Source organism: Sminthopsis crassicaudata, chromosome 3 (genome assembly GCF_048593235.1).
Source record: "Sminthopsis crassicaudata isolate SCR6 chromosome 3, ASM4859323v1, whole genome shotgun sequence".
Lineage (NCBI taxonomy): Eukaryota > Metazoa > Chordata > Mammalia > Dasyuromorphia > Dasyuridae > Sminthopsis > Sminthopsis crassicaudata.
Genome location: NC_133619.1, coordinates 302,448,153 through 302,476,048, shown reverse-complemented (window position 1 = coordinate 302,476,048; position 27,896 = coordinate 302,448,153). Strand labels below are relative to the sequence as shown.

At 36.2% G+C, this 27,896-nt stretch overlaps 1 protein-coding gene across 3 annotated transcripts in view; it reads right to left on the bottom strand.

Annotated features, from left to right (window-relative positions):
- The window catches only part of CMSS1 (cms1 ribosomal small subunit homolog), a 413,202-nt gene that overhangs the window by 113,684 nt on the left and 271,622 nt on the right, over window positions 1-27,896 (bottom strand). Inside the window, exon 1 of one of the 3 annotated variants that reach the window (XM_074301009.1) lies at window positions 4,405-4,557. The exons of the other annotated variants lie outside the window; for them this stretch is intronic. The gene's annotated coding sequence lies outside the window, so the exon portion shown is untranslated. Of the gene's footprint in view, window positions 1-4,404; window positions 4,558-27,896 lie in introns of those variants that run through there. 3 annotated transcript variants of the gene reach the window in all.

Sequence of the window (27,896 nt, the reverse complement as noted above, 5' to 3'; positions counted from 1 at the left end):
CAGAGAGATTATGTAACCTTCCCAAAGCTACACAATAGCACTGCTGGGGTTTGAAGTCTTTGATTTCAAATACAGCACATTTTCTACATCTCTCTTACCAGCTTACATACTTTTTGAAGGAATCATCTTAAAGTTCCTTGTTCCCATGACAGCTCCCAGGTACCTACAATATCTTTGGCATACAGTAGGTACTAACTACTTGTGGGATGATTGGTTTTATTTCTGATAGCTCTTCAAGGATTAGAGAGGGAAGGATGAGAGGGGAATGAGCCACCCATTCTGGTAGGAGAGGTATCAGTTCTTTGTCAATTGAAAATGGTAACTCTGGAATTTAGGACATCATTTAACCTAAAATAACTAGTAGTAGAATGTGTGAGGCAAGGGAGCAAGTGTATTCTGTTTGTAAGCACCTGCAAACAATGTGTGGATTCTTGGTTCAATTTAATATTTGCCAAATTCAGTTGGTCTTCAATTTTTTTAAAAAGCATATAATGTAGCATAGTTTTATTGAAATCTGTTGAATAGTTTGTTGAATTTTACTGGATTTAAAACATGCCTCTCCTTGTGATCTTACATATGTGAAGAACAAATTCAGGCAACTTTAAATATCTTCATTCTTGAGATATACACATATATACATGTCTGTCCGTCTATCTAAAACTCCTTTTGGTTGACTTATTCTACTAGAATTTTCCACTTTGTTGAAGAAGGCAAAACAAAATAAACTGTGTGGTCTAGAATTACTAGATCTCAAACTATTTTACACAGCAAGAAAAAATGAAGAAATCAAGGTTCTTGGTATAGCAGATGGGACTAGAGTCCATGCCTCATGGCTACTGGCTAATTCAGTGTTCTTTCTGTTTGTTATTACTGGGAAGAACAGTCCATTCTGCAAAATACTAGCCTTACTGCAAAATGCTTTACTTAATCTTTCCCTGTTCTCAAATTGTGAAATTTCCAATGACTTAATGAACTTTATGTTAATATCATGCTACTATTTTCTCTAAGTTCTTGTGTCTTAGGGAAGCTAGAGAAATCAAGGAAAAGGTGGTCTAGACACAGGTCACAAAGCAGATGAAAGGCACAGGCAGAAGAGCTCAAGTACTGTGGCCTTTATCCAATGTACTGATCTCCCTGCCTCTTATTAGGTCATCTTATTTGTAGTTGGGAAAATATAAATAAAGAAGGGTCAGAATACAGAAAGCAACAGAGCCCATTACCCTGAATAACATATCACTATATTCTGTGAAACTTTATCAACTCTTACAGAAAAGAAGAATTCTCTATTACCTGGAGATACTCTTCATTCAAGCTAGCTGGTTATTTGCTTACTCTCATCTTGAAATAATGACCAAATTTAGCTCTGCAGATGGTCATGCCTTGCTGGGAATGAAATTTAATTATTACTCCTTTTAGTTGCTTTATTCTGCCAGAATTTACCACTTTGGTGAAGGAAACAAGAAAAAATAGACTGTGGTCTAGCATTACTAGATCTCAAACTATATTACGTAGCAATAATCATCAAAAACATCTGGTCGTAGTTGAAAAACAGAAAAGTTATTCCATGGCACAGATCAGGTATACCAGACCCAGAAGCAACTAAACAAAGTAGTATAGTGTTTGATGAATCCAAGGATACCAAGTAATTGAGTAAGGGCTTTCTATCTGACAAAAAAACAAACCAAAAACCCAAAAAACAAAAATAACGACAACCTGGAAAAAACTGTAACAGTCTAGGAGGAACTAGATTTACAATAAATATTTCATACTACATGCTATAATAAACCATTTGTAAATGGATATATGACCCAAATATTTAAAAGATTACTCAAAAATATTAAGTAGAAGGGAAAGAGATAGTGTTCACATAGAGAGAACTGTTACTTAAACAAGGAACAGAAATAATTATAGAAAATAAGTTGCAGTTTTTATTCCATAAAATTCAAAAGCAGTTACATAAGCAACAAGTCAATTAGAAGAGAATTAGATAACTATGTACAAACTATATATAGGGAAAATAGGAAACAAGTACCAGAGGGGAGAAACTAGAATTAGGAAATCCTTTCCATAGTGGGTAGGATTTTAGTTGGAAGCCCAGGAAGCAGAGATGAGAAAGAACATTTCAAGCATAAGGAGAGAGGTAGTAAAAATGCCCAGTTGGGAGATCAAGTATCTTGTTAGAGGAATGGCAAGGAGGCCAGTGTCATTAGGTTCAAGAGTATACGTCAGGAGAGGCATGTGGGGAGGAATTAGGTTATGTTGGATTCTGAATGCCAAATGGGATTTTATATTTGATCATACAGATGATTAGGGAGTTTACTGTGTGGGAGGATGACAGTTATATTTGAATTTAAAAAGATCACTTTGACAGTTGTGTGGAAGATGGGAAGTGGGGAGAAATGTAAGATAGGCAGACCAACCAAACAAGCTATTGTAATATTCCAGGTATGTGAGGGTCCATATAAGGTACTGGTGGTAATGTCAGAGGACAGAATCAGGTGTGTGTGAGATGTGATGAAAGTCAAATATACAGTCTTTGGCAACTTATTATAGATGGGTTTGGGGGGGTGTGAGGTGAGAGAGAGTAAAAAGTGGAATTTGACATCTAGATTGTGAGCCTGAATGAGTGGGAGAATGATGGTACCCTCACAATAATAGGGAAGTCTGGAAGGAGAAAGAAAGTTTTGAGGGAAAGGTAATAAGTCTTGAGACAAATGGTCAAAGGATATGTACAGGCAATTTTCAGAAGAAAAGAGGCAAGTTATCCATAATTACATGAAAAAATATTCTAAATAACTAATAGGAGAAAGGCAAATTAAAACAACTCTTGAGATTCTACCTCATGATATAACAATAAAGGAAAGTAACAAGTACTGGAAGAGCAGAGGTACTGGTGCAGTTGGTGGAAGTATGAAATGGTCCAACTGTTCTGGAAAGCATTTTGGAACTGTAGCCCAAAAATCACTAAACTTTGCATGCCATTCAACTTGCAATAACACTACAAAGCATGTATCCCAGAGAGGTCCAAGTTAGTGGGAAATGACCCAAAGTTATAAGAGCACTTTTTGTTACAGCAAAGAACTGGGAATAAAGTGGGCTGCTATTAAATGGAAGAAAGGAAAAAACATTGTGGCATATAAATGTAATGGAATATCATTATACTATATGAAATTATGAATATGAAGGATTCAGAGAAAGCTGGGAAAACAAGAATACACTAATGTATAGTAAAAATGAGCAAACCAGGATTATAATTTATACTATGCTTACAATAAATGGAAATAACTCTTTAAAAACTTAAGAACAAAAGTGGCCAAGTCTCCAAATTCTGATGATGAAGCATGATTCTTTCTGCCCTTTGGCAGAGTTATGTTTTCAGACATGGCCAATAAATTGTTTTAAGTATTGCTATTTGTTACCTTACTTTGATAGAGAGAGAGAGAGAGAGAAAACATTAATGAAATATTTAGAAAGACATAGAATAGAATATTAATAAGTCCAGAAGGGACCATATTGATGAGTAGAGCAGTTTTGTTATCATGTTAAATTTCATATACTTTAAAAATGTTTCATTTAATAAAAATATGAATGTATTAAAATTCAATTTCATCTGCAATCTTCCTGTTTTATTAGACATACTGAATATTCATGTCTGTTGATGTTTCTTAAGTTCATAATGAAAAAGAAAATTTATTTTAAAAAAGATTGTGGTTTACCATCAGCAGCCGTCATTGTGACTGTGCTTGGTGTTTTCTGGGCACTTAACACATTGCATTCATTATGAGTTTGTTATTTTATAAAAAGAGAAAACATATTGTATTTATGTGGCCTCTATTAACATCAGCAAAAACCAACCAGTGGGTGTAAGATATAAGACTGTCTTTGCCAGAGTTAATTCAAGTTTTTGACAAAATTTCTACTCCTCTAAATCAAACTTGGCAAAACTCTGCTTTGGTATAAACAGATGTTCCAAACACACATGTATACCTAGTTCTGTATGTGTACACATAAATATGTATGTATGTATGTATGTATGTATGTATCTATCTTTTAATGGAGACCAATGAAATAAATCTCAACTGTCAAAGGAGAGGGGATGGTTACTTTTTTTGTAAATGGAGCCTTTGTCATTATGTAAGTTAGAGAGAGGAAATCAAAAATCATCAGACATACAGGCAACAAAAAAAAGAGACATGGGAGGACAATTTTCTAAATACAAGAGGAAGAGTCATTCCTAAAGGGCCATTTTACTATTCCCCAAAATAGGAAAACATATTATTACAACTTTAAGAACTGAGCTATAGAATTAACTTGTAAAAGAAATACTGGAACATGATAAGTTGCTTGAAGAAAAATGAAAAGGAAAAAGAAATAATTAAACTCCATTTTAAAGGAGGGAAATACCTCTAGATGACAGATTTCAAAGCCAAAATTAATGTAAAGCTGTCTTTGAAGGCTCCTGCCTTGTTATAAAATCATAACAGTGACATCTTGTCTGTTCCCAGAGTGGAGTGAGGAGGTTTAGTAGCAGCCTTTACTTTGGGCTTCATTAGTGTCTCCAGAGAATGGCAAAGAGCTCTCCTTAGTCTGGGCCTAAAAGGGCCAGGGGGTAAAAGGGGTTTCATATTTAGAGCTCTAGTACTTGACTGCTAAGTAAACAACCATGGATTCTTCCGTAATGACAACAGCCTATCAGTCCTTTTGAGGTTACACAATATAAACAGGATCTGCTTCATATTTTCCACTTGTGACGGAGGAAAGAAAACAAAAAGACCCCCAAATATTTTCCTGCATTTGATTTTTGTAGCTCTTTCCTCTTATCACTCCATTCTAATACATGTATTGAAATAAAATAATAATTATGAATCTTTTCAAGCTACCTGCAGTAGTGCTCCATAGAGTTTTTAAAGAAAGAATGCAGATAGAATATCAAAGAGGAAGAAAAACCATCTCATCAAGTCTATCCCTGAACCATGAAATGCTTCTACAACATGAAATTCAGAACCCAAGGAGAATTCTACAGCCAACTAAGCTATCACTGACCTTTGATTTTGTGCATATCCTACCATACATTTTCTATAGGAGATAAGTTCAATGTATATTAGGTACCTTTTGGCCATTTTATTCTGTGGATAACAATGGAGCCTACAGGATTTTCATTGGTTATACTCATTTTTGCCACATGTCTATCTTATCTTCTGTTTTTCCTCTAATGGTATTCTTTCTATTTAGTTTCAAAAATAATTCTTCACTGTAATAATGAGATTGAATAAGCAACCATGCTGGTATCTTTCTATTTCTTTTTGGTTAAGTTTTGATTGACCATAGTATTCTATGACTTCTGGACATAACACTCAAAAAATATTGTTAAAAAAATTGGGTCTTTTTTTCCCCCAAGGAAAAATATAAGGTTATTAAAAAGTATTTCAGGATTTCTCAAAAGATGTATTGAGACAAGAGTATTTAAGGACTCTGATTATTGGTATCAAGGGAGGCATAAAATAGGGAACTATATCCTAGCCAAAAATATTTGAGACTGTTACAAAGGATGGATACCACATAGTCAAAATGGAAGAGTAATTCCCTAAAGATTGCTAAGTATTCCAGATGCTCCATACTGTGGATGTATTGTGCTGGTTACATAAAGACACAGAACTTTATAAAGTCTCCTAAGTGAGATCCAAAAGATCTAATTTTGTTCTGATTATTCACATAAAAAAAAAAACCCAAATGAAAAATGAAAACATAATGTCTAGACTAAGATAGATATGTTAGATGGACAACTCACAGAAAAGTTTAATCAGTATCTACACCTTAAATTTTAGTAGGGCTGGGTCCTGAACTAAACAAAGAAGAGGAAGAAACTAGGCTACATTGTCTTTGGAAAACTGTGCTATGCTGTAAGTATCATAAAAATGTGAATTATTATTATTATTGAATTACTTTCAGTGGTTAATAAATAGCATCTTATATAATCTATGTAATTTCTTTATACCTGAGAAGACTAATTTATAACTTTAATGATCCTGCAAAATATTTAAGAACAAAATTAGTGATTTAAAAAAAAATTTAACACTAGAATTTTTAAGTTACAGATTTCTTAAAAAAGCAAACCAACATTTAATGTTCTAGTTCTAAAAACAAAGCAGGGTATTTAACAGGAGAGCTAGCAGTACAATTTTATGAAAATGTTTTAGACTCAGGTATTTATATATTTATATTTTTATAACTATAACAAAGGTGTGCATTAATTGTAGAAACTTCTGACAGTTTTAGAAATGCATGTTGACACAAAAAAAGTGGACAAAAATAACTGATCTTCAAAAGTAATATCTAATTTAAGTAAACATACTGCAAAGCTGAATGTTTTCACATTGTTGATCAATGTTTGGAGTATAATTGACAAAGAGTTATACAATATCTAATATTAAACATTTGGCAATACTTATCTAAATCCATTGCCTTTTCCATAAATAGGTCATGACATGTACATGCCCATATTCAAATGTTATTTATTTTTAAAAGTGTAAAGTCTTTGTATGAAGATCAAGAGATTTGTGATTTTTAGGTTTAATATAGGTTGAAGGAAGGGAAAACAACAAAAACTACAAGATCCCACAAGGGAATTAACAACACATAGACTTATAGAGAGGCCTATCTAACTTTGCTTCAAGGTTCTCTTCAACTTGGAAAAAAAAAAAGTTTTCCCAAATTAACTGGAATTACCATGAGAGCTTCAGAACTCATTATTTCTCATGCTTAGAACTCATTTCAGTACTCTATTCCTAGAGAAAAAAACTACCCTTACATTCACCCAAATGAATTGGTTCTCCCCCTTCCCTCAATGCCCCCCCCCCATTTTTTTGGTCAAAAAATTTAAAAAAAAGCCATCAAAACAGGTTACTTGTATTTTTATTGGTTCCTCTAGACTATGACGACATTTCCTGAAAGGCCATGCCAGGAAACTATTAATGTCTGTGAAAAAGAAGTGAGAGTTCTTTTGAGCATAAACTGTCTGGTGCCCCAGGAGACTATGTCCTGGCCGGATCACTGCTCTTTAAAACATGACACACTTACTCAATTGGTTGCTGTTTCAGAGTCCCAAGGTATCCACTATCAGTCAGAAGGAAGGGAGAGAAAAAAAGTCTGAGAGAGAGAGGGAGAGGAAAAGACAGTGGGTGGAAAGAGGGGGAGGGGAAGGGGAGAGAGAGAGGGGGGGGAGGGAGGGAGGGAGGGAGAGAGAAAGTTGGGGATGAGAGGGAGAGAGACAGAGAGAGACACATTGACGGAGAAGGAGGGAGAGGAAGAGAAATGCAAAAGGCTAATTCTAATAATAAGCATATACCTCTAAGGAGAGGTCACCTTCACAGCTGATACCCAAGGTAGAATAACAGATTGCCCTGCAGATTCAATAGTTATCAGTTAGCTCTGGGTAGAAGTAGAGGTGCTTTTTGAAGGGTGGGTGGGAAGGGAGGGGGTGATGTTCCTGAAAAAGATGCTTGGCCTTAGAAGTTACAACATTTTCATCGGAACTGAAAGCCCTAGAGGGGGTAAAATGAATGATTGAGTGGAATTTTATTTATCTTACTTGTCCAAAGGCAAAACCAACACTTCACATTTTAAAAGCCCACAGAGTCTCTGCTAATGCCAGCATATGAAGGTTTATTCCCAGTGAACTTAAAATGAAAATAAAACTGTACAAAAAGTGTGTGGAAGCCCGGGCACTCCAGATGACTCCACTGGTATCTTGTTGGATACAAAGGAGATAGTACTCTACGTGATATTTTCAATCCTATTCTTTGCTGAAGAAGTCTAGGCCACCACTAATGAGGTTCTCATTACTGCAGAGTGCCATCTGCTGGGTAGTGATGGGGGACTTAGCTCTTGCCTTCCTCTCAATGTACTTTAAGGTATGAGGAGCCAAAAAAAGACTTCTCTAATCAATACACAAATAATGAATTCATGGAAAGGAGACATGAGTGTTCATGGTTTCCACTGTGTGGGAACACTACTCTCTCCAAAAGTCGAGATCAGAGAAAAGCAGCTTAATCAACTCAGCTTTGCTGGTTAAGCATGATTTGTTGATTAGTGTTTCCTCTGAAACATGCAAAACAGGAAAGAGAAGCATGAAAACAGAGACATATTAGCTAGCTACAGTCTTTGTACTAGTGAGCTCCTATTTAGCTCCTATTTTTCAGAAATTAAAGATGTTACAAAGTTTAGTGGGATTTTTAAGTTAAGCCTGTTCTATTTCTCTTTCAATCAATCAAAACAATTTTTAAAAAATGTCTTTTGCTTCTTTTGTTTTTTTCCTTCTTAAAAGTGTTTGTTTAACATGCTGTCTGACATTTTTTATTGTTGTTGGGTCATTTCAATCTGATTCTTCTTGATCCCATTTTGGGATTTTCTTGCAAATGTACTGAAATGCTTTGCCATTCCTTTTCTAGCTCATTTTGCAGATGAGGAAGTAAGGCAGAATTAAGTGACTCAAACAGCTAAGTCTAGATTTGAACTTGCATAGATGAATCTTCCTGATTCCAAGTCCTACTGTGTCGTCTGTAATAGGTGCTTAATAAATACTTACTGATTAATTTTATCATTAATAAACTTCTTCAAAGAACATTTGATATTTAGCTCTCCAAAGCTGGTGGAGAAAACCTCAAATACTAGGGAAGCTTCAAACAGAATACTGTATAGGACATTTCAAGTGACAAATTTAGACTCTACTTGACTTAAAAGTCATAGAACTTCAGTTTTCAAAGGAAGCATAGAAACTATGTAGTCCAAGTCATTATATCTGGAAGCTGAGGCACATGACTGTAGATCTTCATATTTTTATACAAGGTTGCCTCATGCTTTCCATGACAACTTTGCCAAACTTAAGAGGCACTTTGGAGAGAATAGTTTTGGTAGAATGATAAAGTTGGAAGCTCTCTCATAAGGTGTTAAGAAGAAAGTAGGAGGAGAGAAACTGGAGGCACTTGATGTAAAAAAAAAAAATTTTTTTTCAAAAGTTTCTAATACAAAGGACAGAAGAGATATGGGATCATAGTTAGCAGGGGTGGAAGGATCAAGTGAGGATATTTTCAGGATAGGAGAGATAACAGATTTGTAGGCAAAAAGGAAGAAGACAGTAAACAAAGATAAGTGAAAGTAAGGATGAGAAAGGGGTCAATCCACTGGAGAAGGATAGAATAAGAGTTTGCACAGATAGAGGGGTTTGTCTTGGCAAGAGAAGGGCCATCTCTTCATGTGAGACATGAAGTGAAGTAGGAAATAATGCCATGAAGCATCAGAATGATAGGAGATGTGGAAGAGAGGAGACAGCTCATAGCAATGGCTTCAAGTGAATTTTGATCAAAAATAATGATTATGTCAATTCTAGAAAATTGATGTTAGAAAACTCAGTCACCTTTGAGGGTAGAAAACTGTTTTTTGAGTTGTGGTAGCTGCCACATTCTATCATGTCTAGCAATTTTTTTTTCTCTCCCCCAAAGGAGGGTACAATGGAGAAAGAAATCTGTTGTGGTATAAAAATAAAACATATGAATAAAACAATAAAAAATTTTGTTGTGTTTCCCCTTGGTTGCAAACTAATAATCATTTAATTTCTTTGATCCTTAGTTTTAATGCTATAAAATCCTTACCCTAAAGCCTTCACACTGGTATTAAGGAATTTTAAAAATATTATACACGTGAAAGCATTATAAGTAATAACAACAATAATTAATATATATATGGTATTTACTATGCGCTAGGCAGTGTGCAAAGCACTTTACAACTATTACCCTTTTCAGTCCTCACAACAACACTAGGAGGTTGATGCTATTATTATCTCCATTTTAAAATCCAAGAATTTGAGGCAAACATAAGTTAAGTGACTTGCCCAGCAAGTGTCTATGTCTGAATTGGAATTTGGGTCTTCCTGACTCCAAGCCTGTTGTCCTATCTATTGTGCCACCTAAAGTTGCCCATAATTAAGAGGATAAAGCCCTAAAGAAATAGGAAGTGGCATTATAATTACTGTCACTATCATTGAGGAAGATGTGGTGAGTAGTAGGAACAAACAGCTGAGACCTAGAGGTAAGAAAGGGAAAGAAGTTTTTTAAGGGGGAGAGATAAATGATGTTTGAATTTAGATCAGCAAAAGAAATATATTATTACAGGTTGAAGAGAAGAATAGAAGGAATCTCCTGCAATTGAATGGATGAAATAGAAGAGGAAATAAGATTAATAAAAAATACAGACTATTTGTGTGAAGATAACAAGGCTGATTATAGTAGTATTTTTATAGCTACAAATTCATGCTCTCTATTGGTGATATAGACTTCATGGTTTCATATTACTATCTCCCAAAAGCTGACAATGGTCCAATTTTGTCATTGCAGAACTGTCACCTAGGTAAAAGGTCTAAGAAAACTAGAACTGAATTTTATCTCATCAATGTAAAGCTGCTAGAAAATCTCAAGGTATATGGCTGGGTTGGGAATTCTCTTTCCATTCAGGTAGGCTTTGAGAAGCCTTAGAGCTTGGCTAAAGTCAGAGGACTGTTGCTCCCTTGGTGGGCTGAGCCCTGGGGCTCCTGAGCTCAGGGCAGCTGGCAGTGCTGATGTTATGTCAGGGAGGTCTGGTACTGGGTACGCTCTAGGGACTTCCACTTACTTATATGGTGGTTTAAGCAATGAGACCACAGGGACTTTCTTACCAAGTTATGTAAGTGCCATTATGACTAAAAGCTGTACTTTCCTTTTTGAGCTGACATTGAATCTACAAGAAATTGTATTCTACAAAAGGGTGTGTCTCTACTAGCCATAGGGGTGTACAACATGTTACTGATATTAGCCAGCCATTTACAATAAATTCACCAACTCAAAGACCCTCCAAAGCTACTGAGAACACTTTCCCTTAACTGGCTAATCAAGTATATTATTTGGTACCTCACCCAAAGCTTATTTTAGATATAAAATGAGCCAATACTAAATATCATTTTTACAAAATTCAGATTATGTTGATTTTTCAGTTCAGACTCTACCTAAAACCATAGATAGTTCTGTTATATTTGTTGATGGGGAAAGGTAAATTGACCTAATGTCATTTATAGGTTTAGCATATCTTATTTTATCTTTAACTGTTTAGCTTATCCTTATTCAAAACTGGTGATAATCAGCTTTTGAAAATTTGAGTTTCTTAATTTCCTTATTCTATCTTTTAGTGGAGGGGCAGAATAGCCAAAAAAAAAAAAAAGTAAAGGAACGAGAGGGAAAGGAAGAGGAAAGCGAAAAATCTGAAAATGTTCCAAAATTTGTACTTATAGAGGCTTAAAAAGCAGCCTTGATTTACAGTTTCCCTATCTCACAGTTCCTTTCTTAAAATTAAGAAATTACATAACTACTTAAAGGCTTCCTTGTAGGATAGGGTATACCAGTTGGCCAATCTAGCACCAACTCATACATGCTCTTCCACATGTGAGATCCACATCAATTAGAACAAGAACAAATTTCAATTTCTATTGAGAGCAGATAAACACATTTTTCTCCAGAAACCTAATATCCTTAAAGGAAACAAATAAAAATCCATTGTAGATATGTCACACAAAATCAAGATTCTTAGATCCAAAAATCCAGGGGCTAAGTCTGGTCTATGCTATGTTTAGGAAACACACCCTCAGCATTATCCTTGTTTTAATCAACACTACCCATGACATCACTATTCAAGCCATTTATTTAGTCTATTTCCCAAGCTTACCACATGGTAAATGACTGCTTAAATAAAACAATTCAACTCTATAAGAATCATTTGCAATTCAGAACATCAGGGAGAAAAAAACTTCAAGTGACTAACATCAGAAACATTACTAAAATGTCTACAAGTTGTTCTAAATGTGAATCTTTTCCTAAAGATATGAAAGGAAAAAACAAACAAACAAACAAACAAACAAACAAACAAACAAATAAACAAACAAAATAGCTGCAGCAGGTTTTTATTGCCAGTCAAAAAAAAAAAAAAATACACCAGAAAGCTAAGTTGGGGTAGAAGGAAAGCTAGTATAATATAAACACTTCAATTGTAAGATGTTGGAAACTTTTGCATTGGTTTGCCTAGAATATTCAATTCCCAGTACCTAGTACATTGCTTTAGTACATAAAGAGAGCTAAAGAAACTAACATTTTGATGAAACTGGTTTTCCATTCTGTGTCACCCTTTAAATAAACACTAGTTGTGTAATAGAACTTGATTACTGCTAAGAATAGCATTTTACTATCGGAAACTGTGCTGCAATTTAATTAAAACAAAATAAATTAAGATATGCTATAATTTAATTTACCCTATCTTTGATTTTATTTATCTTGGATCTCTCTTTCTTTTTCACTTCTTATATCTAATGTCAGTAACTAAATCTTGTCCAATCTATAAACACATCTGATGTATCATATTTGTCCATTCTTCTCTAATGCCACAGTTACAACTCTCTATTAGACTAACTTATAAGACATCAAGCTATTCTCCAATTGATAAATGGTCAAAGGATATGAACAGAAAATTTTCAGATGATGAAATTGAAACTATTTCCACTCATATGAAAGAGTGTTCCAAATCACTATTGATCAGAGAAATGCAAATTAAGATAGCTCTGGGATACCACTACACACCTGTCAGATTGGCTAAGATGACAGGAACAAATAATGATGAATGTTGGAGGGGATGTGGGAAAACTGGGACACTGATGCATTGTTGGTGGAATTGTGAAAGAATCTGGAATTCTGGAGAGCAATCTGGAATTATTCCCAAAAAGTTATCAAACTGTGCATACCCTTTGATCCAGCAGTGTCACTACTGAGCTTATATCCCAAGGAAATACTAAAGAAGGGAAAGGGACCTGTATGTGCCAAAATGTTTGTGGCAGCCCTTTTTATAATGGCTAGAAACTGGAAAATGAATGGATGCCCATCAATTGGAGAATGGTTGGGTAAATTATGGTATATGAATGTTATGGAATATTGTTGTTCTGTAAGAAATGACCAGCAGGATGAATACAGAGAGGCCCAGAGAGACTTACATCAACTGATGCTGAGTGAAATGAGCAGAACCGGGAAATCATTACACCCTTCAACAACAGTACTGTATGAGGATGTATTCTGATGGAAGTGGATATCTTCAACATAGAGAAGGATCTAATTCAGTTCCAATTGATCAATGATGGACAGAATCAGCTACACCCAGAGAAGGAACACTGGGAAATGAGAGTGAACTGTTTACATTTTTGTTTTTCTTCCCAAGTTATTTTTACCTTCTGAATCCAATTCTTCCTGTGCAACAAGAAATTCGGTTCTGCACACATATATTGTATCTAGGATATACTATAACTTATATATCTAACATGTATAAAACTGCCTGCCATCTAGGGGAAGGGGTGGAGGGAAGGAAGGAAAATTTGGAACTGAAGTGAGTGCAAGGGATAATGTTGTAAAAAATTACCCATGCATATGTACTGTCAAAAAAAGTTATAATTATAAAATAAAAAATATTAATTAAAAATAAACTATGAGGCAATATAATATATGAGACTATATATTTTTTTTTAACATTTTTGTTAGGATTCAAATACAGAATAAAAATTTCTGCTCCAAGTTGTTATACTGCTAATATTCCCTTATCCACTATTTCATTCTATATTTCCATTCTATGTTATTATTCTTTATTTCCATTCCATAAATTATGGTACCAATGAATAGAATAACTTCTTTCTGTAGTTGAATTAGTTTGGAAACTCATCATCCGTGGGCTTAATGAAAGCATTTTTGCTATATCCTATTAGCAGAGCAACAGAAAAGGTACATGCCTTGTTTTGTTCCTATACAGTTTGGATTTCTTCAATTAGGCTCTATATTTTGAAAGTTTTTGTTGTTATTTGTAAGGGCCCTTTAAATGGGCGGACACAGTGCATCGGGATTGAGGCCCAGAAGTAATTTCTGTGGATATTAGGACTGCCCTTGGGCGGGATCCTGGCCATATTGAGATAGTTTTGTAATGGGTGACTCTCTCGCTGATTGGCTGTGTGTGTGACCTCACAGGCCCTATATAAGCCCACTGCAGGCAGCAACCTCCCTCTTTAACCTCCTGCTGTTCACCCTGGCTCCTAGCCTGGGTGGCCAAGCCAAGATGGGTAGCCGAAAGAGGTAAGGATTTTGGTAGTGAACACATGGGTCTTCTGACCAGGTGTTCACTAGGGAACCAACAAGTCAGGGCATCAGTTAAGGCATTATGTGAGTAGGTATAATAAAGGCTTTTAAGATTACACGTGGTTGTTCTTGAGTGCGCTACCGGTTACTAAGCTATAGATTCAAGAGATTGTGGCCAGAGACCTTAGTAGGCCTCAGAGGAGGCGAGCCGGGTAGAGCTCACACTGCAAAGGACAGTGGTCAAAGGTGCTCTGGTGGGTCTAGGACAGACTAGAAATTGTAACTGCCAGGAGAGCACATTACAAATGGCGCCCAACGTGGTGGACGCATCAGAAATTATCAGGTTTTGAAAATATTTAATATTCAGAATTAAGATTCTGAAAGATCCGGTAGAAACGCCACTTAAGAGGGAAGACAGAGAAGCAATATGGACCCAGGTAAATCTGGGATCAGACTCAAGGACACAGCTGAACATAATGCTTATTATATAAAGAGGTTAAAGAGCCAGATGGAAGATCTTTTAACAAAGATCACCACTGAAGAACAGCAGGAAGCTTGTAATCAAGCTCCACAAAGGCTATCCCCACACCCAGTAAATAGAGCTAGGAGAGGGAGCAACCTAGAGCTAATGCGATTGTATGACAGTAGAGAGTATAAAATGCCACAGCAAGAGTTGCTGGAATTGCAGGTTAAACTACAGATGGAGATAGAGAAAGAAGAAAAAGCTAGGTTACTACAGATAGAACAGGAAGAGTTCAAACCAGTGGCTGAAACTAAGGAAGGAAATAAACGAATCACATGGACTTCAGTTGTAGAAATTCTTCTTAGCGTTTTGTTGGTTTACCTCCTGCATTGTTGTTTTAAGGAATTTATTGATTACTCTTTCATTGAGAAGAAGTTTAGTTCTTTTTATGTGCAAAGCTCAGGTTTGATTTTAAATCAGCCTTTGGGGAATTTTCCAATTCTTCTTCCCTCTGCCTCACCTTCTTGGGCCAAGGGAGAAGGGGGAGGAGGAAAAGGAAGGGCGATAATGCCATCAGCACTGCCCATTAATCCATTCAAAACTCCTGTGTCTTCATCTCAAAGGACCGGAGTAGGCTTTATGCCCCAAGGCAAAAAGGAATTGTGGGGTATTGAGTATAATCAGAAAAGTTTTAAAAATACAGTTCAGTTAATTTCTAAGAAACCTTACTGGGACAAGACCTTGCAGTTAGAGAGAGTGGAGTTTTATATTTTTAAAACTGCTAGGATCGTCTTTGGAGAGTTGGAACTCCTCTTTTATTACCTCGTGGATTTTCCACTTCCACAGGTGAGCTTGATTTCCCAACCCCCTACGGGTACTTATAAAACAGTGTTTATGTTTAGAATGGGTTGGAAAATTGTTGTTTTAATCACTAGAATAAATAGACAGTGTGTGATCTTTGACCCAGGAGGAAAAGTAATATCAGATTTATTGATTCACACTCCTGGAGTACAATTCGGTATCAGAAACTCAAACTTTGATTTTTAGGCAAAAGAATTCAGGGATATAGCCGAGTGTTCTAGTAAAGTCATTACTGCACAGACTATCCCCAAGATCTTCTCTTCTAAACAAGAGAAGGGAATTTTGGGATATGTGATTGCTTACAATTTTTAAATTTTGATTTTACATTTTTAAACATTTTTGATTTTACATCTTCAAAGTATTTTGATTTTACATTTTAAAGTTATTTTGGTTTTATATTTTTAATCTATTTCGGTTTTACACTTTTAAATTATTTTGGTTTTACATTTTTAAATTCTTTGCATTTTACCTTAGCAATGCACTTCGGGCATACACAGAAAGTGCAGCTAAGTGACAGACTGACTAACTTTTGTCTGACTTTTGTTAATCTTTTTGACAACAACTTTGTTTCCACTGTGATGTGGAAAGGCCTGGATGGCATTTGGAAAGGCCCAAGTTGGGCCCCAGGGACATTCCTTCCTAGGTGCAGATCCAGCAGCAGAGTTCATCCCCACCAGAGACATTTGTAACCTGGGGATCCAAGAGAAGGACCAGACAACAGTCCAGAGAGACCAGCCAGATGTCCGCAGCCCTTCAGACGCTGATGGCAGTGATGCCCCTCCTGACCGTGACCAGAGACACCAGACACAGTTCCAGTGTTGCAGCTGAAATGGACTGTTTTGGGTGATACGCAATATAAAGACTGTAAATGGACAATGGGCCTGCTTGCTTCTCCCGTGGCCACTTGCCATATGGTGGCCTGGGAAGAGGCTTTGCCCTATGCTTTCTATTGAAGGACTATGCTTTTAAATTAGTGGGTGAAAAACCAACACACCCACCTGCCATTGTTATTGAGACAATGTTACTGGACATGACTGCTTATGTGCACCTGTGAAACTAGAATTGTTCTAGAATTGTGAAAAGTGCAATTGAGAATTGTGATAAGCTAGAATTGTTCTAGAATTGTGACAAGTGCAATTGAGAATTGTGATAAGCTAGAATTGTTCTAGAATTGTGACAAGTGCAATTGAGAATTGTGATAAACTAGAATTGTTCTAGGAGTGTGAAAAGTGCAATTGAGAATTGTGATAAGCTAGAATTGTTCTAGGAGTGTGAAAAGTGCAACAGAAAATTGTAAGAAACTAGAATTGGTCTAGAACTGTGATAAATGTAACTAGAATTGTGGCAACCTACCTACTGATATTTGTTAACTAGAATTGTGATGTTTTACCTTGTTGACTTCCCACCTCAGTGTTGACATCCTACCTCATTGGCATCCAATCTCTTTGGCCTATTATCTCGAGTATGACTTTGATGAATGGGTTGAACATTTGGGCCACTGTTGAGCCTGGTTCTCATTGTCATACTTCTGTTTACTGATTTGCTGCTTTGTACCTCCTTGGGCATCACACTCTGTCATCTCATGGATCAAGTGAACTATAGCTGGTGCTAAAAGTTTAGCTTGGTGAGATGTGCGGTTCCCGCAAAACAAGAGAAAGGGAATTGTAAGGGCCCTTTAAATGGGCGGACACAGTGCATCGGGATTGAGGCCCAGAAGTAATTTCTGTGGATATTAGGACTGCCCTTGGGCGGGATCCTGGCCATATTGAGATAGTTTTGTAATGGGTGACTCTCTCGCTGATTGGCTGTGTGTGTGACCTCACAGGCCCTATATAAGCCCACTGCAGGCAGCAACCTCCCTCTTTAACCTCCTGCTGTTCACCCTGGCTCCTAGCCTGGGTGGCCAAGCCAAGATGGGTAGCCGAAAGAGGTAAGGATTTTGGTAGTGAACACATGGGTCTTCTGACCAGGTGTTCACTAGGGAACCAACAAGTCAGGGCATCAGTTAAGGCATTATGTGAGTAGGTATAATAAAGGCTTTTAAGATTACACGTGGTTGTTCTTGAGTGCGCTACCGGTTACTAAGCTATAGATTCAAGAGATTGTGGCCAGAGACCTTAGAAGGCCTCAGAGGAGGCGAGCCGGGTAGAGCTCACACTGCAAAGGACAGTGGTCAAAGGTGCTCTGGTGGGTCTAGGACAGACTAGAAATTGTAACTGCCAGGAGAGCACATTACAGTTATTGTTCTATATGAATGTATCAAATGTTCACAGAAGTATATACAAGTTTTGTGTATACCTTCTAAATATATTTGGATAGTCAACATCTATTAAAAATATTAGGATTTGGCAGAGGTTCCTAACATGGCAGCCTTACACCTGGCTGCCAAGGATCTCTGTCCACTGGAACACTGGTTCTGGTGACTTCTTACCTCTACTTCACCTTTTACTAACTAGACTTTAACTTTACTTCCAAACCCCATAATAAACCTCTTTTATCAAGCTAGAAAAAAAATTAGGATTTTATGAATCAATATTAAATCCACATGACTGTGGGCAATAATTTCATCTGTGGCAATGGCATGGATACTTGCATGCTTAATTGGCTAAGTTCTCCAGGACATTTTGAAGTCTGTATTTATAGTGTTTCAATTGTTTAGTTGTGTCTGAGCCCATGAGGGTTTTTTTAAGCAAAGAGACTAATGTAATTTGCCATTTTTCTCCAATGGATTAAGGGAAACAGAGGTTAAGGGATCGGTGTAGGCTAATAAGTGACTCAGGTCAGCTTTGAACTCAGATCTCCCTAATTCCAGGCCCAGGGCTCCATCCATTGTACAGCAATTTGTTTTATAGTAAAAGTCTGTCATGAGAGAAAATTAATTTCTGTTCTCATCTTGCCAGGTATCTGGTAGGTCATAAATTTTTACAAAATCTATAGGGAAGGGTTGCAAAATTGCCACTGTTTCCTTGTATGAAATCTTAGATGATTAAGTATGGCTCCTTAACAATAACTCATGTATAGTTTCTGGTCACAATGACCTGCACTAAAATCTTCAATGTAAATGGTATCATTTCTTTGATTTTTCTAAATAAATCTCTGTAGACAGCCAGCTATTTGAAAGTTGTTGATTGACTTTTGTTTGTTTTTTTGGTGAATTTCATGGAAATGGTACACATGGAGAACACTCTTAGATCTTAGTTTTATAGGCTCCATTTAATTAGCAGAGAATCACTGGATAATAAGATAAAGAGCTAGAAGGAACCTCACAGGCCGTTTAGTACAATCTTCTCATTTTACAGAAAAAAAAAAAAAAAAAAACTTAAGATACTTGCCAAAGTCATTCATGTAGTATCAGAAGTAGGATTTGAACCTGGGTCCTAGGATGTTAGCACAAGTACTTTTTCTATTATACCATGATGCCTCAATTAAGTCAGAGAAATCCAATTTTTCCTGTTCAGTGAGGTATTCTTGTCCAAATGCATTTCCATAGGCTTCTGATCTGTGTCACATACTCTAAGAACATATATTAATCTTTCTCCTCTTTTTAGGTTTGGAAGTGCTAATCTTTTTTTGGCTGCTTTAAGTTGATAGGCCTAATATTGTATTGGTTTTTATTAAAGCAGTTTTCAGATATTGTTAAAGTGAAAAAAAAAAAAAAAAGCAAACAAGGATATGGCAAGATAAATTTAGTTAGTAAATCCAGGTTGGAAATATTTCATAATGGACAGTAAGATAAGGAAAAGTAGCTTGGAGCACAATTCTAGCAAAATTTGAATGACAAACTAAGAAGTTTATATTATATTCATTAGCCTGTGGAGTGATCTTTGCTGTATGGAAAGCAAATCAAAATCATCAACTCCTTTCCCCTGTCAATGATAATAAAAGTAGGATTCTATAGTGGTTAAATGTTTAAAAATTATTAATATAAACCCACATAATATTTATGAAACCATAGAGCAAAGGAAAAGAGGGGAGATAGGAAGAGAAATTTTGAGAAATAAGGATAATGATTGAGAAGGTTGATATCTTAGGTGAGTAATTTCTAAGAAATCACAAGGATTATATTCAGGTATATGAAATAGGGGGTCACATTTGTATTGACATAGTCATTTGTATATATTCGGAATATATAAAGTTTATACCATTTATTTACAGGAAACTCAAATTATAATTGGATTACTTTTATGACAGAGAAGCTCATTTTTGGGATGTTTCTATTTTTGGTTTTTGCCTTTTGGTAATCACTAACTTAGACACAAACCTCTAAAATATTTAGTAGAACAAGTGGTAGGAGGTAACGAAGTGATATTGGGGACTGACCAAAAAAAAAAAAAAACAAACATCAAAATCAACCCTTCGCTTGAAACAGTGGTACAGAAGTAACTGTGCAGAACACTGTTCTAGATTTTTTTTTTGACAGCTCATTACAAAGCTACATTTGATTGAATAATCAAGTTTTGTCACCTATACCTGTTTTCCCCCAATAACCTTCAAAACTCCTTGAAAGCAGGGACTATTTTACTTTTCTGTTGTATCTCCAGTTTTCAGTGCATTACTTTGCACATAGTAAGTGCTTAGTTAAAGAATTTCATTCAGTCATGCTGGAAGAACATTGAAAATGTTATTCACTTAATTTTTGGGAATCCTTCCTCCAGTTCAGAGAAGCAGTATCTGAATTTTGTTGAGGGGGGCAAGTGAGATGAGGTTGTGGGGAAAAGGTCTAGTAAGACAAAAAAAAGAAAAAAAAAACAACAACAATGCATCTCCCCTTGACTTTATTCACTCTAAATTTCCTGTTATCCTGTCTAGTTCACAAAATAGAAGTTGATGAATTTCTATTCTTTTCTTACACAATTCAGGCCCTAAGCCTTAAACCTACCTCCCAACTAGAGAAAAGGAATTATTAGGACTTCATAGAGTTTCAGATTTGGAAAAGCTCTCACAAGCCAACCTAAATTTGATCGAGATCTACCCAACAACACACTGAACAACAAATATCTGGCCTCCATATTTTGCTTGAAGACCTCCAGTGAGGAGGAACCCTTGACTTCCTAAATCAGCCCTCTGTACCTTTGGAAAACTTAGATGAAAATGCCTCCCCATGGCACTGTCAGTCAGAGGAACTTTGAATGTAATAGGTTCTTAATAAATATTTGTTGATTGAATTTTTTAAAACTTTACCTTTACTCAAATCATCACTAACACTGTCTATCTATTCTCTGTGAAATCCAAACTGTAGAATTCTTTCAATAATTAGCTGTTTGGCAAAAACAGTCCTGTATGTTGGATGGCAACACAGAACTTATTAAAAGCAGCACTGTGTATGGATATGACTTGCCAGCATGCCCCCAACGACTCTGAGGCTACATAAAATGCAGCATGTGGAAATCACAAGTTCCATTAAAACCGTAAGCATTTTCCAAGTTCCTTGCCAGAAGCAGAGGGTGTTTTCTATAGAACTTTCCTTCTCTGGATCTGGACCTCCCATCTTCTTTGATGGACAAAAGATCTTTTAAGTAAATGCTCTGCCTTTAGCATCAAGATGTACTAGTCACAAGGTAAAATACAGTCTATAACAAGTTACCCCAATAAATTATAGCACACACTTACACAAACTATGAAGGTCATCAGTACATTTCCCTCTATTCTTAACCAACACACACACACACACACACACACACACACACACACACACACACACACACACACACACACACACACAGGATTGATTGAAAAATAGAAAAGATTGTTTTACTGAAACAGATCAAAAAAGCATAGTGGGAAAGACATGCATCAATATAAAGGCGTGGTGTCCTTTAAATAATGTGTTCTTTTAAATGTCATTTAAATAATAATGTAGAAGAAGGGACAAGTACCCAGCTGTTAGATTTTGGTTCTCAGTCTTTATTAACAAGTTAAACTGAGAAGCCAAAGTTAAAGAAACTTTTGTGTAATTCCTACCTGAAAGAACTTCAACTCAAATGAATTTATTAGACTCTAGGATGACAAGTTAGGATTATGAAAAGAAAGACAGCTATTGTTCCCTTTTAATTTCTTGTCAGGATTACACTTCCTTCATTCTAGCCCTTTGGGTCCTTTAGAGTCTACAACAATAGAGCCAGGTACTGAAAACTACCAAGCTGGTTTTGGAAAGAGACCAGACAGAAAAAGAGATTTTGTAGCTTATAAAACTCTTTGCAATTTATAAAATTTTTCTCACTAAATCTCAGCCACCTTGAAAATTAAGTAGCAAAAGTATTATTTTCCTCATTTGATAAGTAAGGAAACTGAAGTCAGGAGGGACAAATGACTTTTCCAACTCACTGGAATTTACAGAGTCAGAAATCTGGAGCTCTGCTTCCAAGCCTAGGGATCACTCTGTGCCACCAAGCTGCCTCATAGCTTGGTTTTGTGGTCAATGCTTTAAAATGTATGAATTCCATAATATGGTAAAGTGACAAGCTTTAGGAGCAACATGGAGCAAGATTAGGCTTATCTCTCCACCTGTTACTGAATAGATGCAGCATCAGTTCCTGTTCCCAGTGATCTGCTTAGTGGAAAAATGGCATGAGATTTAGCTTAAATATGACGCGAGTCTGAATCTTATCTTTGCTATTTTCTACCTGTATGATCTTCAATAAGTCATTTAAACTTTGGAGACCTGAGTTTCTTCATTAATTAAAAAACAAAAAAAAACCCATCTAAATCCATGAGCCTACAACTAGGTCAGAATCCTATGAAGCTAAATTTCCTTTGGTACCAAGAATGCTAACTTTTGATGTAATTAGTATAAAAAAATTAAAATCAATCTTAAAAATGACACTTTTCAAAGGTCACCAATTCTTGGTCCAGACTATGTTCACATCTGTATATTAGCAGTTAATTGTGAGTAAGATGGAAGACTAGATATTTTTTCCAGTTTTTGTTACTTTTCAAAACCCCCCAAAAGAGTAATTAAGTGCAAGATGTTATAGCTGAATTCACAAGATAAGAAAGAAAGAATGGTTGGCAAGGTAAAAAAATTTATGAATTAACAGCAGACAATGCTGATCTTAAAGCGTTGACTCAGGCCCCTTCTCTCATGGGATTCCATGTTCTAGGCAGGGATACACAATGTGACCCTCAATTTTGTGCTTGGGGCTCATCTTGGCATCTTCTGCTTCAGAAACCTCAACCCAAACAAGTGGCAGATACTGATTCTGCTCAGACATGATAGGACACAGATAAGGCCCAAGTGTTTGTGTACAACTTGGAACACCAAGACTGCAGAGAGGCTGACCAGAATACACTCTCCTTTCTCAATCCCAACCTTGGAAAGAAAGAAAAAAAGAAAGAAAGAGAGAGAGAGAGAGAGAGAGAGAGAGAGAGAGAGAGAGAGAGAGAGAGAGAGAGAGAGAGAGAGAGAGAGAGAGAGAGAGAGAGAGAGAAAGAGAAAGAGAGAGAGAGAAAGAAAGAAAGAAAGAAAGAAAGAAAGAAAGAAAGAAAGAAAAGAAAGAAAGAAAGAAAAGAAAGGGGAAAAAGGATCTAGATGCTAATTTAGCTCAACCAGAAGAGAACAAAAGGGCAAAGGGTCAGCACATGTGTCTGTGACAGATTTGAAGGAAAATGGGCTAAAACTCAGGTAGGGCCAACCTCCTGTTATTCAGGACCAGAGACCCAGGCTGGTGAATGCTAAATCTCCAATAAAGAACAAAGCAAAGGCAGTTTTGTAGCCCTGCCTCGGAAAATTTTTTACTTTTTGGTTGTGTAGGGCTTTTAATGTCCTCTTTTGGAGTTTTTCTTGGCAGAGATACTGGAATGCTAGCCATTTATTTCTCTCCAGCAAGAAGCAAAAAAGACTAAGTGATTTCCACTGTTGTTAGGATTACTAGGTGAGAACTCAGGTTGTCTGGACAGTGACAAGGTGAGAATTCAGGTTGTCTGGACAATTACAAGGTGAGAACTCAGGTTGACTTGACAGTTCTCTGGCTCAGACCTGTAAAGGGAGTTTACACCTTAGGAATCCTAGAAGGAGCAAGCTCATTGGTTGAAGTGGTTCTTCCCAGAAGCCCTTGCATTATCCCACGCCCATTCTCTGGGAGGATAAAAAGAGGAAACATTGAGCTTGGAGAGCAGTCTGGACTGGGGAAGGACAAGGGCTGGAGGACAGCACTCCAGGAAGAGGAGAAGTCTCTGCATTACATCAGGCCTGACAGGGCTCTCTGCAGGAAGGGAAGTCACTTCTCTGGACAAGAGTTAACGGCAACTGCCTGGAGACAACGGTTCTCTACAGGAAGAAGAATCTGCCTGAGAGATTTGAGTAGACACAGCAGATCTCTTCCCAGAGAGCGATCCGGCAGCTTCTGGAGACGACAGCTCGCTACACACTGTGACATCTAGCTGCTCACCAGCCAAGTAAGGATGGAGGAATTAAAAAATAAATAATGATAAATCAACAGAAATTATCTTAAAACTAGAAGGAAGGATAAATGCTAAATTATCAAAGAATTTCAAAGCTCCTACCAAATGGTACAAGATAAAGGACAGTGACATGATGTTTAATGAAGTACATACAGACTCTTGCAGATTTGCAAGTATATGGAATAGCAATAAAAATTTTCAGATGGTTCAAAAGGAAAAAAGAAACCCAAAAGAGAAAAATTTAGGTAAATATGGATAAGAATTTAGTTCTTATGAATAAAAAACACAATTTGAACAAAATAAATTCATGGCAGAGCTTCTCTAAAAAAGAAGTGAATTAAAGATTGTTCATCTCTGAGCTTAGCACAAATGTGTGCATATAATTGATGCTGACAATGGATGATTTCAGTGCTGAACATCATCACTGAGAATGGGGATCCAATGTTCTGGCTAAAACAGTGCTGTGGTTTTAGCAAGAAGAGAAGTCTTGGAAGAAAATGACAGTTGTAAAATATGTGAGGAATTATCATAAGGAAGAGGAATGAGACTCCCTCAGTTTGGCTCCAAAAGCAGAATCAAGAACAGGGTAGAAGCTGCACAGAAGCAAACTTAGTATTTTATTGGGGAAAAAATTCCTAATAATTAGAGATGTCCAAAAGTGGAATGAGCTGCTTTGAGTAGCAGAGGATTCCATTTCTGTGGAGCTGACGACCACTTGTTGGGTTTATTATATAGATGGGACTCCTTTTCTATAGCATTAGATTAGACTGGCTACTGAAATGCTTTTCAGTTGTCAAATTCTGTGATCTTGTAAAAGCTGATCTTTTTATAAAAATCACTCAGGAAGACATTATTAGTTGTGGAAGATTCACAGTCAAATTGTGGTAAATGATCATAATAGAATATTACTATATTATAAAAAATGACAAAATTCTACGAATATAGAATACACACAAGAATCTTGATGAATTAATGAAAAACGAAGTAGAGCAAAAAAAGAATATACACAATGACTTCAACAATATAAATAGAAAAGAACCAACTCACAGAAAAATCTAAAAATTTGCAAAAAAAAAAAAAATTTAGCAAAATTTCAAAAGCTCCAAAAAAAGATCCAAGAAGACAAGAAAGATCTGGTCCAAGAGTATGAATATGGCACAAATTTTTGGATATTTCTGGTGTGTAAATCAATTTTGTTGACTTTTTTGAAATTCTGTCTATTCCTTGAAAATGTTATTTGTTACAAAAGATGACTCTCTGCTAGGGGAATTATTGGTGATTTTTAAAAAAGATATCAATAAAAATTTAGTTTTAAAATATTCCCTGGGCTTATGTACTTGGCCTATCAACTTGTTAATTCCTTGTTTTATTTACATGACTAGAATCCCTCTTTTCTCAAACATATGTTTCCTTAACAATATTTTTTGTTTTTTGCAAGTCAAGGTAATACTTTCTATTTGGTCTATTTTTATCCTACGTGTGCCTCTCCTATTCATTGTTCTTTGGGTCAATGATAATCTTGATTTCCTAGAATCTTTGGCTTTCAAAGACACATAACTGTATGGTACTTTGAGAAGAATAAAATGACTTGTGCCTATGAGCAGCTTGTGATCGTTGAAAGTACAGCACAACTTCTTTTGCTTTCTTCCTTCTAGATCATTGTCCATCTAAAATATACAACATAAATATATGTACTGATGGTCTAACTCAATGAGCTGTTTATCCATCCATGCTATATATGATAGAACAGGCCACTTTCACCAATTTTTTTTCCTTTGTACTTAGTCTTTTGAGTGGATCTAAATGATGAGACTCTCCAGTATTCTAAGTATTAATGCAATCAGGAATCTTGTCATCTGCAAACATTTGGAGGAAGTCACCATTTGTAAAGAATCATCCTTTCATGTGAACTCAATAAGTAAGACAGTCTCCATGACAATGCAGTTTTGGAAAAGATGTATCACAAAGTTTTCTGCCTTTTTTTGCACAGGTAATCAGAATCTTTTGTACTATTGAACCACATTACCCTATAGTTATGTATGTATAAGAATCATCTTAAAGTATGCATTAGAGACTCTAGGGAGATAAGTCTTTGACTTCATTTTGCTCTGAGTCGTATGCTTTATCAAAAGCAGCCCACATTTGGAGCTTATATTTGTTGTTGAGTTGTTCAACCATGTCTGACTCTTTGTGGCCCTTTTAGGGTTTTCTTGATAAAGATATTGGAGTGGTTTACCATTTCCTTCTTCCTTAAGACAGAGGTTACCACTTGCCCAGGGTCACATCACTAGGAAGTATCCGAGGCTAGATTTGAACTCATGAAAATGAGGCTTCCTGACTCAGAGCCCAGCACTCTATTTACTCTATCATCTGGCCACTTATCATTGGCTCAGCTTGAGGATATAGAATTATTTTTTTCTTCCGGTCTTTTTCGTTGGGTATCATGATAGTTCTTCCTGGTATTTGTTATGTTCTGTTTATTCATTACCCAGCTTAGCTCCTGGTTCATTACTTTTGTATAGGCTAAGTCCTGCTTTTCCCTAAACTCTTGGATGGATGGTCAACATGGGTCTTCACTTTGATTCCCTGCAGTTCTTCCACTAATTTCTGTGTGTCTGTACTGGGCACAGGCTACTGAATTATGTAGCTTTAAAATGTTGCAGTATTTAGGACCTTTTACAGTAGGTGAGATTAGTGTACTCTGGACTTTGAGAAGTTTGGAAGTGTTTGAGTTGTAGCTTTGCATCCATGGTCAGAGTGCTGAGGGATTAGGACCTGCCTGGAATCTTCCTGCCCAGACACTCTGCCTCTCCTCTTAAAGATGTAAAGTTGCTGTTTTAAATTATTTGATGATTATTTTATCTGGGTGTCCTCCCACCATGTGACTTGGAGGATGCTTTATTTGATGTCACAAATTTGCCCAAGCAATGTCTTTGTTTTCAAGCACTCTCAAGTATGCTTTCCCATATTCATAGCTTGGCTTTAAAAAATTTTTTTTAACCTAGTAATTGATAACAATTTTGATTTAGAAATTTATATACATAAAACACTTAAGAGGGGAAAGCTATTGTTAACAAATGTAAGGAATATAATGTGAATTATAGGCTGGGTGATGGCTATTGATACTGAGTAATTAATGGCATCCACAACAATCTAAGTGCTGTCTAGAACACACATACTATACATTCAGTATAATACCATAGTTTATATTCAGAAACCATTTTCCTAGTTATTCTCATATAATTCTCCTCCCTCAACCTTTTCCTTTTTTTAATACTGTTTTTTTTTTTAAAGGGAGTATATCCCCAGCATTGTTTCAGTCCTCTTCCTTTAAAAATACTCAAAAATACTACAATATTGTTTAAAGTCATTTCAGCTTTAAGAGAAGCACTACCTGACTGTCTTAATTAAAGGCATAAGGAATAACTAGTCAATGTGTATTCTTCTGGAAAAATGAGTTTGAGAAATAGTCCTGAAATGGGGAGGTAGGATGAGGGAGTTAGAAGAGAAAGTGTGATGAATAAGAATTAATAGATCAAGGAGATAAGGATAAAGGCTGCTACAGTGAGGCAGGGTAACAGAAAGGCCTTTTTCCAGCTTGACACTGATAAATTGTCTTGGATGTTGACCATGTGATTAATTTCAATGCCTTGTTATCCATAAATTTAAAAAACAGGAAGATGAATCTCATTTTATTGATTTAAACTCTTAAAAAAGTGGAAATTAAAAAGACTTCATTCATAAAATTACATCTATTTATAATATGGAGAGGTGGAGAGTTGGCCTCGGAGCCACAAAGAACTGGGTTCAAATCTTGCCTCTGACATGTAGTGGCTGTGTGACCTACATAAGTCATTTAACCTCTTATTTCCCTATAAGTCTATAAGATACAGAAAAGATGCTAATCTGCATTAGTAGAGGGAATTTCCATACCTAGGTCCAGTTCCTAACTCTATAAGACATGAAAGTAATAGTTGTCACTTAAGTAATGC